This window comes from Sarcophilus harrisii, chromosome 1, assembly GCF_902635505.1.
Source record: "Sarcophilus harrisii chromosome 1, mSarHar1.11, whole genome shotgun sequence".
NCBI classification, from domain to species: Eukaryota; Metazoa; Chordata; class Mammalia; order Dasyuromorphia; family Dasyuridae; genus Sarcophilus; species Sarcophilus harrisii.
The window spans coordinates 349,025,726-349,043,470 of record NC_045426.1 but is presented as its reverse complement, the minus strand read 5'-3'; the positions used below and the strand labels follow the sequence as shown (position 1 = coordinate 349,043,470).

Below are 17,745 nucleotides of genomic sequence, written 5' to 3'. Positions count from 1 at the left end.
CGGGAGGATGTAAACCGTTTCCGGCTCGGGGTATGGGGTGCTCTGGTGAGGTTTTCCCCCCAACAGGGTTTCAGCACTGGCCAGCTATCAAACAGTAGGGCTGGGGGTTGCGGTTCCCCGGCTAGAAGACAATAATTCACTGCCCAGGCGGGCCTCTTGGGGATGTGGTTTGCCCGGGACCGACCACCCAGCTCGCCCCGTGTCTGCCCATCTCGGCCCTGGAAAGCTCTGGCAGGCGGGCTCCCCCATAGTTGGGCTAACCGGGTCGTCCTCCCCTCGGATCCAGATCCCCAAGGAAAAGGCCCCTGCGGTTGGGGCTGGGCGCTTGTGGACCTGTGCTTTTCGCTTTTGGTTTGAACTCTCAGGAACCTTTTCTCTCCCCTCTGGCCCGTCTGGCCCCGGAACCAACCTTTTTGGGGACTGGTTTTCTTGCGGTGGTTGTTCCTTCTTATCTTTACGACTTGTAGCAGTCAAGACTATTTTTGAGGCTCGATATAATATTGATAAAGAGGGTAAGAGAAGAGTTTAGAAAGTCGCGTGTGTCTTCTCCGCCATCTTGGCTCCGCCCCCTGTCCCTTCAATCTTAGCTAATTTCAAAGTTTATCATGAAGTTGGCTGTAAGGTAATATTTTTGATGGGGAATGGAGGGGCAACAGAAACTTATGAAGACTACCATAGTGAATTGTTTTCCTTGGGGCAGGGTGTGTGTGTGTGTGTGTGTGTGAAAGAATATACATTGGTTACTGTGAAGCTAAACTTTTTGAAAGAACTCTGTTTCTAAGATTGCATGGTTTAATTCCTAATTTAATTCTTAAATTAAATTTCACAACTCAGCATAAGATCTCATAAATGAATGTGGGGACCATGAAATTATACTTTATTATCAGTAAATATTTGATTTGTATACTTGTTTTTTAAACCTCTATACCCAGAGTCATATAAAAATTTCTTGGGTGAAAAGAAGTTAGTGAAAAAAATTTAAGAAGCCTTGGTATAACCACATGAGTATTAGATTTGGGCCACAGAAAACCCAGGTCCAATATCAATTCTTGAATAAAAGGATCTTGAGGATCTTGTCTTCAGTTAATCTCCAGCACGGATTCTTAATTTAGGGATCTGGGGGATTTTATAGATAGATTTCAGGGGATCCAGGATCTGGAATGGTGAAAAAAATTTCATATTTATTTCATTTCAACTAGTTTCCTTTGTAATCTTGTGCATTTGTAATTTTGTGCATTAGAAAACATCATAGTAAGAGGGTGTAATAGGCTTCCCCAGGCTGCTAAAAGGTTTCATGATGCAAAAAGATAAAAAAGTTTCTTGGTCTAGAGGCTCCATGAAAAAAAGTAACCATGTTTGCTACTGCTTTTTGATATGCAATATTCCCCAGTACAGGAATAGGCACTAAAGATACTTCAAGAAATACAATGATTTTTTTTTAAAAGAAATACTATGTTAGCATATGGCTTCATAAATGCTTACATCAGATCGCTTTCAAATCATACTTGAGTTAAATGACCATGGCTCTTGTTTACATAATATTTAGAAGGGATGGGAGGGCTATCTTCAAGTGAAAGTCAGATTAGAATTATACAGGAGCTCCCAAAGGGAGAACTAGGAATGATAGACAAAATTTACAGGCTAGCATATTTCACATAAACCTAGGGAAGAGCTTTTAGCCTCTTCAAAAAATGAAATAGGTTACTTTGGGAAAGCTGGTTGACTTTTGATTTTTCCTTTGCAGGATTATCATTCTTGTCCAGTTTTCTTTGTGGGTATGCATTCAAGGTCTCTATCCTGGACCCATCTCCTAATCTTTACTCTTATTCTGTGATTTTATTTGCTCTCATGGGTACCCATCATCTCTCTGCTAATGACGTCCACATTCATATAGCTACCTCCATCTCTCTCTCTCTCCTTCTACCTCTCTCTCCTCCCCTTCTCTCCCCCTTCTCTTTCTCCCCCCTCTCTTCTCCCTCCTCCCCTCCCTCTCTCCCTCCTCCTCCCTTATTCCTTCCTTCTCTCCTTCCCCCCCTCCCTTCCTCCCTCTTTCTCTGTAACTTCATCCTCAGCTATCTCTTGGGTAGCTCCATCTAGAAATTCCATATGCAAAATGATCAAAACTTAATTTGTTATCTTTTAAACACATCCCTTCTTTTAACTTCTTTCTTTTAATAGAGGCCACTCAAAATAGTCATTGGACTTGAAACCTTGAAGTGATCCTTGACTTTTCCTTTTCATTTTTTCTTCTTTCATATCTAATTAATTACTAGACCTTGTTGACCTGTATTCTCCACAACATCTCTGACATCTGTCACTTTTTCTTTACTTATCTGGTTACCACCCTATTTCAGGCTCTCATCATTTTTTGTCTTCATTAGTACAATAGCCACTTGTTTTCTGAGAGCATCCAAACTCTTCCCTCTTGAATCTATCCTTCACCAATCTATTCCTTCTACAACTCCCACATTTTTCAATATTTTTTTTACACTCCTATTATACATAGTTGTTCAAGTGTTTTCTTTTGAATAGTATTTTTCCCCAATTACATGTCAGATAATTTTTGGCATTCATTTGTACAAAATTTTGAATTCCAAAATTTTTTTTCTCTCTCTCCCTGCTCTTTCCTCTTCCTAAAATGGTAGGCAATTTGATATAGGTTATACATATGCTATCATGTAAAAGATATTTCCATTTTACTCATAATTTTGAAAGAAAAACAGATCAAAAAGAAAAAACTATGAAAAAGAATATAGTAAGTGAAAAAATATGCTTTGACCCAAATTCGGAGTCCATGAATTCTTTATCTGGATGTGAATAGCATTTTCCTTCATGAGTCTTTTATAAAGCTTAGTTTTGGATCATTGTATTGCTGAAAAGACCAGAGGCATTCATTGTTGATCATCATACATTGTTTTTTTCCCCCTAATTATAACTTTTTTATTGACAGAACCCATGCCTGGGTAATTTTTTACAACATTATCCCTTGCACTCACTTCTGTTCCGATTTTTCCCCTCCCTCCCTCCCTCCACCCCCTCCCCCAGATGGCAAGCAGTCCTATACATGCTATACATGTTAAATAAGTCACAGTATATCCTAGATACAATATACGTGTGCAGAACCGAACAGTTCTCTTGTTGCACAGGAAGAATTGGATTCAGATCATTGCATGATGTCCATCATTGATCAAAGTGAGTTAAATCTTCTCTTTGTCGAAGAAATCCACTTCCCTCAGAATACATCCTCATACAGTATCATTGTTGAAGTGTATAATGATCTCCTGGTTCTGCTCATTTCACTCAGCATCAGTTCATGTAAGTCTCTCTAAGCCTCTCTGTATTCATCCTGCTAGTCATTTCTTACAGAACAATAATATTCCATAACATTCATATACCACAATTTACGCAACCATTCTCCAACTGATGGGTATCCACTCATTTTCCAGTTTCTGGCCACTACAAAAGGGCTGCCACAAACATTCGTGCACATACAGGTCCCTTTCCCTTCTTTATGATCTCTTTGGGATATAAGCCCAGCAGAAACACTGCTGGATCAAAGGGTATGCACTGTTTGATAACTTTTTGAGCATAGTTCCAAATTGTTCTCCAGAGTGGTTGGATGTATTCACAATTCCACCAACAATGTATCAGTGTCCCTGTTTTCCCACATCCCTTCCAACATTCTGCATTATCTTTACCTGTCATTCTAGACAATCTGACAGGTGTGTAGTGGTATCTCAGAGTTGTATTAATCTGCATTTCTCTGATTAATAATGACTTGGAGCATATTTTCATATGGCTAGAAATAGTTTCAATTTCTTCATCTGAGGATTGTCTGTTCATATCCTTTGATCATTTATCAATTGGAGAATGGCTTGGATCATTATACATTGTTGCTGGATGGTTCTGCTTCACTTTGCATTAGTTTGTACAATTCTTTTCAAGTTTTTCTGAAATCTGTGGGATAATCATTTCTTAATTGCGTAATAGTATTCCGTTACATTAATAGCACAGCTTGTTCACCCATTCTCCAAATGGACATCTCAATTTCTAATGTTTCACTACCATGAAAAAGGGGTGTTATCAATAATGTTTCTAGAACAGCTAGATGGTGCAGTGAGTAGAGTGACGACCTTGGAGTCTGGAGGACCTAAACTTAAATCTGGCCTCAGACAGGTAGCACTTACTAGCTAAACGATCCTGGGCAAATCACTTAACCTTAATTGGTTGCCCAAAAAACAAAACAAAAAAACAAACCCCAAAGTGATATTTCTAAAGTGCAGGTCTGACCATGTCATTCCTTTCTTATAGAAACTTTAATGGCTCTTTACCATCACTAGGCTGAAAGAAGGAAAGAAGTATTTATTAAAAATTTACTATATACCTGGCACTGTGTACTTTAGAATCACAGATCTAATATGTATCTGAGACTGACTTTGAGCTCTGGTCCTCCTAACTCCAGGCCTAGCACTCTATCCATTATGCTGCCTTATTGCCTCAAATACAAACTCTTCTGTTTGTTATTTAAAACCTTTACACACTGGCTTTGAACTACCTTTCCAGTACAATTACATGTTAATCTACTGCCTTCCAATTCTACATCTAAGCGGAGGTGGAGTGCTTTTTGTTCAGTGTGCCTTGCTAATCCAAAATTGGTGACTGCTTGTTGGGATTCTGGGCTTGATACAGATAGGACTAAATTGTTTCTGAGATCTCAACAATTCAGATTCACCACTAAGAACCAGGAAATGAGAAATTGGCCATGGTTAATATGTTTGATTAGATTAAAAGACAAAGCCTGTATTGTCACTGAAAATGCCTATGCAAGATAGGAGCAGCTATATGAACATGACATTTGAAGATGATTGAATTATAGTTGTTCATACAGCTGAACCAATACCTGAATCAAACTTTAGTCTTTAAGTTTTTTAAGAATGCTAGGAATGCCCTCTTTTAAAATTAAATACATTTTATTGACTTTTTTTTTGGTTTTTAGATTATCGGTATGCTTCCTCCCCTTCCTCTCTAGACAGTTGTCTGTCCTTATCCTTTTAGTCTTTAAGTAAAAGGTTGAACAGGAAAGAGCCAGAACTGAAAAAATGAGAATGAAGAAAGGCTATGGAAATTCGGAATAAGAGCTGGTAATTGGTGATGCTCCCTGAAGAACCCTGGAGAAGAGGGATTTGCATAGCCATAAAAATGGTATTAGCTAGAGGCTGAGGGAAACAATGAAGGAATTTCAGGATATTTGGAATAATATCTGTGTCAAAATCTCTGGAGAAGAGTAGTTCCTGGGATCAACCAGGAGAGCTCATGACCAATTAAAAATAGTGTGGATGAACAGCAAGGAATGAAGCCATTATGTAGAAAAGCTATGAAATATATGAAGTGGGCCAGTCTGGGCAAGGCAGCTGATTCTGACCAGATTTATTTCTTTCCAGGAGTCCATCAATCGTAAGTCTGGAGGACTAAAAAAGTCCTTGGATGAATTGGGGCTTGCCTGGTAAAGGGATCAATTTTCTAATAATCCCAAGTGTTTTACCTTTTTTGTTTGGGGAGGGGATCCCACCTATATAGAGAACTGTTTATATTCACTGGATAAAATGGAGATCAACCAGCAAGCTGTCTTATTAACAGCTTGGGTGGGGGGAGAATGTTCTGTACCTTGTGTTTTCTCTCAGGTGAAATTGTCTGTCCAGATATTATTATTATTATATAATATATAATATTATATAATATTAAATATTATTAATTGGAATGTTTGCATGTGAACACAGAATCCTTTTTGCCATTTTTGTAGAGATACAAACTACTCTGATGTTTCCAAGGTATACCCGAGGTGGGACAGGAGCTAAAGAGCATAATTTTTGGAAAGCCTTCCATGATAGAATCTAGTCAAATGTATATCCAGTTTCAGAAACAAAAAGATTTTTGTTTAGCCAAAATCAATGCAGAAAGGACTACCTACAAAAAATCATTTACTGTATTCCCTATGTACTGTCGTTTTAGACATAATTCCAATAATTTTGTCAATTTAATTTTCAAATTCACAACAGAAGGGAAGGGTGACTACAAAAGGTCAATATAGTGATAACAATAAAGTAAAACGAGTAGTACAAGACAGAACAATTGGGGGCCATTAGAAGGGACAAATAGATTGTAATGCCTAAAGAGCCCCTGAGAGTTCTGCTGTATTACAGTATAAGACAGTAACAGATTAATGATTCCGAGTCATGAGAAGTTGAATTACATTTAAAAAGACATGGATACCTTCTTGGGAAAGATTTTCATTGAGCATCTACAATGCATCATGCTGTTTTTATGGAGCCTGGGATTTCACTGGGATAGGGAACAGAGGTCAGAAAACTCCCTCCACCACAAGAGGTCAGCACCAACTCCGCAGCTGAGCTTCAGATTATTGCTTAGAATTCTCATAGGTAATTTGCTTAGCATCCCATTGCTAGTATGTGTCAGAGGCAGGACTTGGACTAATGTCTTCCTGATTCTATGGCTGGTTCTTTATTATAGCCTGCTACCTCTGCGCTAAAAGTATACTTGCTTAATAAGTGCTTTGTTGAAGAATGGATGAATGATAATTATAAAAAGTAAATGAAATTTTAGGATTTAGACAAATTCTTAAGAGAGTTGCAAAACTCTCTTCTGTGAAAAATAGCTATTCTGTTCCACTGTGTCCAATCACCACTCCCCACTTATTCCTCAATGCCAGTTAAAGGTCACATTACTGAATTTTATTTATCTATATTTGTGCTTTAGCTTTTAAAATCAACATCAGATTTTGACCCCACCAATGACAAAAGGGACTATAATTTTTGCTAGTCCAGGGATGAGATTAACAGCTGATAAAAACAGATTTAAAGATAGGACATTGAGTAAAACATCTACTGCCACTTTATTTAGATGCATTTTCCTTCTTATACACTAACTGATATTTTCTCATTTTAATAAAATCCATAGAACAGAGAAAGGGGTACCTATCTATTCTCTTATCCTAACAACACAGATACCAAAAGATTATTCTGAATTGCATGGGGATGGATTATTCTCTCTTCCCTTGAAATTCAGCAACTTGAAAAATTGTTCCTGTAGTATTAAAGTTTTTTAAGAATACTAGGAGTGCCCTCTTTTTTAAATTAAATACATTTTATTGTGGGTTTTTTTTTTTTTTTTTTGGTTTTTAGATTATATGCTTCCTCCCCTTCCTCTCCAGACAGTCCATCCTTATCTTTTTAAAACAAAAAAAGCTTAGCAAAACTAAAATGTCAAAAAAGTTGTTATTGCTGCTTTTTTCATTTATGTTTTTGTAGTTATTATATATAGTTGCTTTTTCCTTGTTCTGCTTACGTCCATGCTTCTCTGCATGAGACATATTTATTACTTCTAATGGAATGGTAATATTCTTTGACATTTCGCAATTTATTTAGAGCAATGATATATATTACTGCAAAAAGTGATGCTGTAAATATTTTGGTGAGTATGGAGACCCTTTTTTTGTCAGCTGATTTCCTTGGGGAATTCTATTCTATTCCCAGCAATGGAATCTCTAGGTGAAAGGGTATGGACATTATAGTTACTTCCTTCATGTAATTCCAAAATGCTTTCTGAAATGGTAGGATCAATTCACTGCTTGTCTTTCTACAACTCTCCAAAATTGACTCTTCCTCGCTTCTGTCATCTTTAAATATTTTTTGGAATTTTATTTCATATGGTTATTGATCATTTGAATTTCTTTTGAAAACTGTTTGGGGCAGCTAGGTGGCACAATGAATAGAGCATCAGCTCTGAAGTCAGGAGGACCTGAGTTCAAATATGATCTCAGACAGTTAACACTTCCAGGCTGTGTGACCCTGGGCAAGTCACTTAACCCCATTGCCTCAGCAAAAAAAAAAAAAGAAGGCAAAGAAAACTGTTTGTTCATATCCTTTGAATGAATGGTTTTTGTTCTTATATGATTCACTTGTACATATATACATGTTATGTCTATATATCTTAGGTATTAGACCCTCATCAGATATATAGAATTTTTCACCCAGGACTCTAATTATCTTATTACCCTCACTGCATTAATTTAATTCATGCAAAACCTTTTCAGTTTCATGTGATCAAAACTATATTTCATCATCACCTCTCTCCTTTGTTTGGTTAGGAATTTACTCTTACTATAAATGTGATAACTATATGATCTAGTTACTATCTAATCGTTTCAGTGTGATTTTTAGTATTCATAGCATGTATAGATTGGGAATTTATTGTGGCATATTTTGTAAGTTATTAGTTTGTATCTAACTTTTGTCAGATTGTTTTCTAGTTTTGCCAGTATTTTGTGTCAAAGAGGAAGTACTTTCTTAGTATTTTATGTTTGTTGTTTTATTGAATCCTGAATTATTGAGTGAAATTATTTCTAACAGTTTCTTGTGTAATCTTTCCTTAATCTGTCATCTTTTCTCTTCTTTAACCCAGTATCAAATAGTTTTGATGAATACTCCTTTGGAATATAATTTGAGCTTTGAAAATGTTATTTCCTCTTCATTCCTACTTTTCCCCTTATTTCTCTTGATATTCTGGATCTTTTGTTCTTCTCAATAAATTTTGTTCAGCTCTTTAAGTGCTTTTCGGGATGTTTGGTATGATACTAATCGTATAAATTAATTGCAGTAGCAGCAGCATCTTTATTATATTGGCACAGAGCAATCAGGATCATGGAATCTCCCTGGTGAAATAGTGTTTTGTAGTAGTACCTATAAATGTGTTGCACAGTGTTTGGTAGAACTAATTCCCAACTACTTTATGCATTTTGTAATTATTTTGAATTTAACTTTCCTTTTTATCAATATCTCCAGAATTTTATTATTGTTATATAGATTTATTTTCTTAACCTGCAGTTTTACTGAACCTATTATTTTAATTAAGTTTTATTGATTCTTTAGGCTATTCTAAGTAATCCATCATAATAATGGGGGTGAACCCTGAAACTGTCCTCCTTGACTTTTGGGATAAGCTCTGAAACTCTCCTTTGACAGAGACCCACCCTTCAGGGCATTTAAGTGGTTTTATTAAGATTAGCTCAGGACTACTCCCTACTTGGCTCAAACTTAAGTGGTCTCATTCAGCTGGAGATCTGGACTTGATATAACTTAAGTGGTCTCATTCAACTGAAATCTAGGCCTAGGGGTAGTGACAACATTGAAGGAATCTCATTCAATTTTGAATGGACACCTCAGCCTCAGACTGCTAATAAAAGACAATTCTGAACTCCAAATCTCTGCAGAAGTCCAAAACAGGAATTTGCTTTGCCAGTGAAGCTCTCTTCTTGGCAAGGCTGCCTGCCAGGACTCCTGTCCATTGTGATGATATTCTCTTCTCAGTGTTAACCTTTGCCATTTTCCCTGATAGGACCTTACTCACTAAGAAGTCTGTCTTCCTAGCAAAGCTGGCTTCTCAGTGCCAAAAGACTTCCCTTTTCTGCTATTCAGACTTTTCAGGTTTACATTTCTTTGGCATTGGACCTGCACTGACCAGAGAGGATTCCCCAGGCCAATTCTCATCCCAATTCTCACACCTCTCCACTACCACTAGGACCGCATCACTTACTCCCTCCTAGAAATGTCTTCCACCAATCTATCACTGCTCTGAAAGCTTAAGAATTTTCTACTTAGGAATCACCAATTCCTATTTCCTTTCATATTCTACTCCAAAGTGTCCTTGGTTAGGTATCATTGTACAATCAAGTCACTCTTAAAGAGCAACTTTTCATGAAAAAGTCTCAATTTAAGTCATGTCAAATTTTTTTCCCCCTAAGTGTTAGACACCATACTAAATTCTTTTTTTCTTTTTTTTTTTTTTTTTTTTTAAATTTAATAGCCTTTTATTTACAGGATATATACATGGGTAACTTTACAGCATTAACAATTGCCAAACCTCTTGTTCCAATTTTTCACCTCTTACCCCCCCCCACCCCCTCCCCTAAATGGCAGGATGACCAGTAGATGTTAAATATATTAAAATATAACTTAGATACATAATAAGTATACATGACCAAAACATTATTTTGCTGTACAAAAAGAATCAGACTCTGAATTATTGTACAATTAGCTTGTGAAGGAAATCAAAAATGCAGGTGTGCATAAATATGGGATTGGGAATTCAATGTAATGGTTTTTAGTCATCTCCCCACTCAAATATAGGGATTGGGAATTCAATGTAATGGTTTTTAGTCATCTCCCAGAGTTCTTTTTCTGGGTATAGCTAGTTCAGTTCATTACTGCTCCATTAGAAATGATTTGGTTGATCTCGTTGCTGAGGATGGCCTGGTCCATCAGAACTGGTCATCATATAGTATTGTTGTTGAAGTATATAATGATCTCCTGGTCCTGCTCATTTCACTCAGCATCAGTTCGTGTAAGTCTCTCCAGGCCTTTCTGAAATCATCCTGTTGGTCATTTCTTACAGAACAGTAATATTCCATAATTTTCATATACCACAATTTATTCAGCCATTCTCCAACTGATGGACATCCATTCAGTTTCCAGTTTCTAGCCACTACAAAAAGGGCTGCCACAAACATTCGTGCACATACAGGTCCCTTTCCCTTCTTTATAATCTCTTTGGGATATAATCCCAACCATACTAAATTCTAAGAATACATAGGCATTTCTGCAGATTTATTTGAAGTTATTGTGTGTCATGGGTGCTAGATCCCCTTTCCCAAATTAGCTAATCAGAGATATCTTCAGGTACAAAGAGAAAGCATTTATTTAGTCCCTGTAAGGAGAGGCCCAGACACACCCCCTGGAGCCATCCCAGGTCCTGTCATGTGCTCGTGAACCTGACCATCTTCTGGCTTGTCCAGGATTTAAAAAGCAAAAGACCCGAGCCTTTTTATTGGATAGACTTAAAGGCTGTAACCATCCTTTGTTGTCTGCTTCATATAGGTCTGACTTTTACAGACCACATGACTCCCTGCAACCCAGAGTTCAAGATCTAACCTTCCCACTCTGGGAATAAGGATCATGTGACTTAAGTCTTAAGCTGAGAAAGCTTCATCCAATTACTCTCATTATTTTTAAAAGAAAGAAAACGAGGTATTAGTAAATAAAACTATTTTGTTGTTGTTGTTGTAGTTCAGTCATGTCTTACTCTTTATGACTCAGCTTGGGGTTTTCTTAGTAAAAGTACTAGAATGGTTTGCCATTTCCTTCTCCAGTTCATTTTACAGATGAGGAAACTAAGTAATTTGCCAAAGATCAAACAGTTAATAAGTGCCTGAGATTGCATTTTAACCCAGGTCTTCCTGATCCCAGGCCTGGCCCTCTGTTCACTGTGCCATTTAGCTGACCCTGTTTTTTATTTTTTGTTTTTTTGTGTTTTTTTTAAGGGAAAAGAAAGGAAACATACCATTTCCAACTTCTTCCAAATCATCTCTCTCTCTCTCTTTTATTATTAAAGCTTTTTATTTACAAAACATATGTATAGGTAATTTTTCAACATTGACTCTTGCAAAGCCTTCTGTTCCAAATTATCCCCTCCTCCTTCCCACCCCCACCCCGAGATGACAGGTAGTCCAATATATATTAAATGTGTTAAAATAGATGTTAAATCCAACACATATTTATACAGTTATCTTGCTGCACAAGAAAAATAATAAGGAAAACAAACAGGGAAAGAAAACAAAACGTAAGCAAACAACAACAGAGAGAGTGAGATTGCTATGTTGTGGTCCACACAGCTCCCCTGGTCCTCCCTCTGGGTGTAGAGGGGGGCTCTCTTCATCACTGAACAATCTGAACTGGTTTGAATCATCTCATTGTTGAAAAGAGCCATGTCTATCAGAATTGATCATTGTATAATCTTGTTGTTGCCGTGTATAATGATCTCCTGGTTCTGCTCATTTCACTCAGCATCAGTTCATGTAAGTCTCTCCAGGCCTTTCCGAAATCATCCTGCTGGTCATTTCTTACAGAACAATAATATTCCATAATATCATATACCACAATTTATTCAGCCATTCTCTAACTGATGGGCATCCACTCAGTTTCCAGTTTCTGGCCACTACAAACAGGGCTGCCACAAACATTGTGGCACATACAGGTCCCTTTCCCTTCTTTAGTATCTCTTTGGGGTATAAACCCACTAGAAACACTGCTGGATCAAAGGGTATGCACAGTTTGATAACCTTTTGAGCATAGTTCCAAATTGCTCTCCAGAATGGCTGGATGTATTCACAATTCTACCAACAATGTATCAGTGTCCCAGTTTTCCCACATCCGCTCCAACATTCCGATATGCCATGAATTTAATCCTTTTCTACTTATTATTTTAAATGTGGCCAAAAATCATTAAACAAGAATATCTTCACATGTAAAAGAGAATAGAAAAAGAGCATTGCACCTAGAGTATGTATGTTGATTTCTTTTTGAAACATACACATTATATGTACACAGATACATACAGACACACATGTGTACATGTCTATATGTACAGAAGTAGACACAAAGATATCATATTCTTTGCCTGCTTACCCAGCTCACTGTAATGCTCTTAACATAAAGGGTGATGAATAAATGCTTCCTCCTGAGTGAAAATTAACATGCCTTATGTTAGATTAATATTACTCATGAGTGGACAAAATCTAATTAATAAATACAATCTCTTATTTCCATAATTTTGAACTGTTGGTTCAAGAAGTGGAAGTGGGGAGGAAGCAAAAGAGGGGAGGGGCACAGGCCTCAAGAAAGGAGAAAGGGAAGTGATGAAGGGGAAAAGAAAACCAGAAAGGGATAGGAAAAGGAAGTGGGGAGAGGAAGCGAGGAAGGGGCAGGAAGAGGAAGGGATGAGGAAGGCTAAGAGAAAGGCATGAGAAGGGACAGAGGAAGCTAAGGGAGAAAGGGAGGAGGTGGAAGGGGGAGAAAGCGAGGGCAGAGGTAGAAGGGAAAAGGGAAGAGGAGTTTTCAAGTGCACTTTGCAGTACGTGGCTTTTAAATAATATTTAGGGAAAGTGGAGTCTCAGGTGGTCAGAAAGTAGGCCAAGGTACGAAAAGATGAGGAGCTCCCGATTGTCCCATTTTAGGAGAGGTTTTATAAGAGTATTTTACAAATCAGCTCACAACAAAATACTGCACCACCAAATCTCAATCCCCCAAATGCAAGACCAAACAAACGTAGCCGTGCTCGGGGCCATGGGGTCTTCCCGCACTCAAACTAACGCCGGGTTCTGCGAGTCCTAGCGGCCAAGTTCAGGTTTCCCCGATAACGGCTGCTGCTTGGAAGGAACCCGTCTTCCCTTGGTGGGAAAAACCGCCTTGGTTCAAGGTTCGAAACGGTCCCGAAGAGCCAGGGGGCTGCCTTGTCGGTCTTCGCCGTGGAGATTAAGACTGCGCTGGCTTGGGCTCACCTGGCAGACGAAACTGCGGGGAGGCAGAGGGGAAGAGTCGGAGTGGGTGCCACCGGGCGTAGCGGAGCCTCCTTTCCTCCAGGCGCTCCTCCCGTATCAGGTGAGAGCTAGATAACGCGACTCGGGTGATGGGGAGGAAGGAATAAACAGTGGATGCAGAGCAGCTCCGGCTCCGGATTTAAGGCTCCAGGCGGGCTGGTTTTGCAGGAGAGCCCTCCCACTCAAATTCATTGTTTCGCCAAGGGTTCATTTGCCACCTAGTGTTGTTATGTAAGTGTGTAAAGAGCCAGCCCACGTATATCCTTTTCGCCTTTGGGAAGCAAAGCATTTCTCAGGTGCTAATATTATCCCCATTTTTCCGGGTTGGAAACTGAGGTTGAGAAAGATTAAGTGATTTGCCAGGTCCCACAACAAACAAAAGCCTGTGGTAGGATTGATAGGTCAGATGAATTTTTAAATGTTCTTTTAAAAATTATCAACTTAATAATAGACCCATATAGATATATAAAGAAAACAATTTATATGTGAAACCGTTAACTGTTAAAGATGATTTAAAGTGTCTTTTAAATCTTAACATGGTAGTAACAAAATTGTCTCTAGCCTCCTTGAGAATCTTTTGTTTTTTTTTTTTTTTTGTTTTTTTTTGTATTTTAAAAAAGTTTTTATTGAATTCATTAATCTGATGATTTTAAAACATTTTATTAGACCCTTGTTAAATTTATGTGACATTAGGGAGCTCATGTAGTAGGCTGGTGTATTCAAATAATTATAAGAGAATGTGACATGATTAACATGTTGAAGCAGGGATTTTTAACATGGAGTATGAACATTTAAAAAAAATTTTTCTCTGAACTTTTTTTTTTTAAATCAAAGCTTTTTATTTACAAAACATATGCATGGGTAATTTTTCTTCATCGACTTTTGCAAAGCCTTCAGTTCCAAATTATCCCGTCCTTCCTCCACCCCCTCCCCAGATGGCAGGTTGTCCAATACACGTTAAATGTGTTAAAATATATGTTAAATTCAATATATGTATACATATTTATACAGTTATCTTGCTACACAAGAAAAATCGGGTCAAGAAGGAAAAAAACTGGGAAAGAAAACAAAATGCAAGCACACAACAGAAAGGATGTTTTCTCTGAACTTTTGAAAAAATTCATATCTATTTCAGTATCATTGTTGTCTTTTATAATCTAGTGTATTTAATTTTATACAGTTAAAACATTATGAAAAGTATTCACCATATCTCTAATCTCTTTGCTAATATTTTATTTAAAAATTTGGGGAGATTGGTTTGTAATTTTCTTTCTCTGTTTTGGCTCTTCTTAGTTTAGTATCATAATTGTGTCATAGAAGGAATTGGGCAGGACTCCTTTACCTATCTTTCCAGTTTATTTACATAGTATTGGGATTAATTGTTCATGAAATATTTGGTAGAATTCACTTGTGAATCCATTTAGTCCTGCAGATTTTTTTCTTAGGGACTTTTTCGATTTCTTTTTCTAAAATGGGATTACTTAAATTATTTATTGACTCTTCTGTTAATCTGGACAATTTTTTTTTTTTTTTTTTTTTGGTAAATGTTCATCTACTTTGGTTAGATTGTCAGATTTGTTGCCATACAGTTGGACAAAATTGCTTCTAGTTATTGCTTTAATTTCTTTTTCATTGGTGGTAAATTCACTCTTCATTTTTTATTCTGCTGATGTTTTTTTCCTTTCCTTTTTCTAATCAAATTAACCAAAGGTTTATCTATTTTATTGTGTTCTTTCCCCCATAAAATCAACTCTTAGTTTTATTTATTGGTTCAATAATTTTCTTTTTTCTTTTTTTATACTTTATTTTTTTTATAGCTTTTTATTTACAAGATATATGTATGGGTAATTTTTCAGCATTGACAATTGTAAAATCTTTTGTTCCAAATTATGTTCCCATAAGTTCCTTCCCCCCACCCCTTCCCCCAGATGGCAGGTTGACTAATACATGTTAAATATCTTAAAGTATAAGTTAAGTACAATATATGTATACATGTCCAAACAGTTATTTTGCTGTATAAAAAAAATTGGACTTTGAAATAGTGCCTGTGAAGGAAATCAAAAATGCAGGTGGACAAAAATAGAGGGTTAGGCAGTAGAAATAGAGGAGATAGAGGTTTGAGATATTGCAGAGATAGAATCGATGGCACTCAGTAACTAATTGTACATACATAGAGGTGAGTTTGAGGAAAGTCAGTGATAACCCCAATATTCTAATGTAACAGAATGAGTGAATCACGGTACTTCAAACATCAATTCTGAAGTCAGAAAAGAGTGAGCACTTTTCATAATTTTTTAAAAACTTATTTTTTCTTGATACCTTTTGTTTCTAAATTATTCTTTTTCAAGAAGGCACCTTTCCTTCCCACTCCTAAATGTCATCCATCTTGAAAGATGAAAAAAGAGGAGCCAGAAGGTACAGCAAAAAACACCAATCCCATGGTCTCTTCTGACAACATATGCACATTTTTTACCCACAGTTCCCCATTTTTGCAATGAAAGGGTGAGTGTATATTCTTATTTCGAATGTTCCTCATTGTGGTATAGAGGATCATATTTTTACCTGGGGAATGGGAAGCAGTGGAATGACATGATAGTTGCTTATATGATTGCTGGTGTTGTAGTGGATAGAGCACTGGGCCTGGAGAGAGGAACCACTGGATTCAAATCCAACCTCAGTAACTTAGTAGCTATGTGATCTTAGGTATCCTCTGTTTTCTCTTAGGCTTGCCTCTGTTTTCTCAATTATAAAATGAGGAAAATAATAACATAGAGTTATTGTGAAATCCAAATGAAACCCTTTTTTTTGTTTTGTTTTGTTTTTTAAAGTAATACGGTGGCTGGTACATAGTAGGCACCATATACATGCTTCTTTCCTTCTTTTCCCTTCCCTGTCAAGTATCTGGCTGGATTACATTAATTCTGTTTGACCCTCAGAAGATAGAAGCAGGAGCAATAGGGGGAAGAGGCAGAGATCATTTTGGGTTTAAGGTCAGAAAGCAATCCTTTCTAATTAGTGGAGCTGTTTAGGATGGAAATGCTTGCTGTAGGAAGTAGTGGGTTTCACTTCCCTACAGGTCTTAAAGCTGAGACTAGGTGGTCCCTTGCTGGGTGTGTTATACTGGGAATTTCCTTCCTTTGTGGGTTGGACTAGAAGGCCCATTAAGTCTCTTTCCAGTCTTTAGATATTTATGATTTTCTAGAGAAGTTGCTAAGGATAGAGTGAGATGGTTGAACAGCCCAACTAGAGTTATATTATTTGAATTTTTATTGGGTGAAATTAACTTGATGTGACTTTTCTGCAGTGATATTGGGCACTTCTAGAGAGGGAGCAAGGAAAACTGATTGTGGAAGTGATACAAGGGTAAGGATTTATTTGTTGGGGACACAAGAAGAACAGGATATATAAGGGATATCATGGGAAGTGTTAGTAAAAGAAGAAAGTGGGGAACTATTAAGAGAGACCTTGGTATGGAAGCATGCGAAGTGTAAGGGGGATGGACTTGGGAGAGAATAGGAATGGGTCAAAGTGTAGATGTTGAAGGAAGAAAGAAGAGGGGAGGTAGAAAAGCAATATTTAGTTAAGGAGTGATATTTCACAGATTTGCATCTTGAAAGGATTGAGAGTGAGAGCTGGTGAAGTCTAAGATATGGCAATGTGGAGGTGTGGCCAGATTGGGGTGGAAGAGGAAATCATGAGAGAAGAGAATACTGAAGAATTATATGAAAAAATATTAAAGGGGCTATCAACATAAATATTTACTTCCACAATCATACTAGTGTGGAGATAATGTAGAAGAATTTAAACCAAATAATGGAGTCACCAAAGAAGTTGAAAGAATTTCCTGATAGTTGATAGATAATGGAAGCAAAAATTGAGAAGATGGTACAAACCTGGAAAAAGGAAAGGGTTATGGTGGGATAACTTTGGGCTGAAAGGGGCCATGTTCTAGAAAACTTTCACATTTCCAAATCCAGGTTTTTTTTTTTTTTTTTTCTTTTCTAATTCTTTGCTCTAAGGTAACAATCACAGCATTCTCAAAAAACATACTATCTGATTAGAATAGTTACTACATCTCAAGTATCTTAATAAGGGATTTTCACAAGCAGAAAAGCCTTTAAGATAGCACAGAATCTAATGGGGGAGGGGGAGGGATTTCACTGTCATTTACATCATACAGGCAGCTCTTTTTACTCTTTCACTTGATTTCTTATAATTAGAATCAATTCTCTATATATTTTGGAAATGAGACCTTTATCAGAACCTTTGATTGTAAAAATGTTTTCCCACTTTATTGC

The 17,745-nt window shown here is 37.2% G+C and overlaps 1 pseudogene; it reads right to left on the bottom strand.

The window, feature by feature from the left end:
* The window catches only part of LOC100924489, a 34,374-nt pseudogene extending 26,948 nt beyond the window's left edge, over nt 1–7,426 (bottom strand).
* Nucleotides 7,427–17,745: the final 10,319 nt, after the last annotated feature.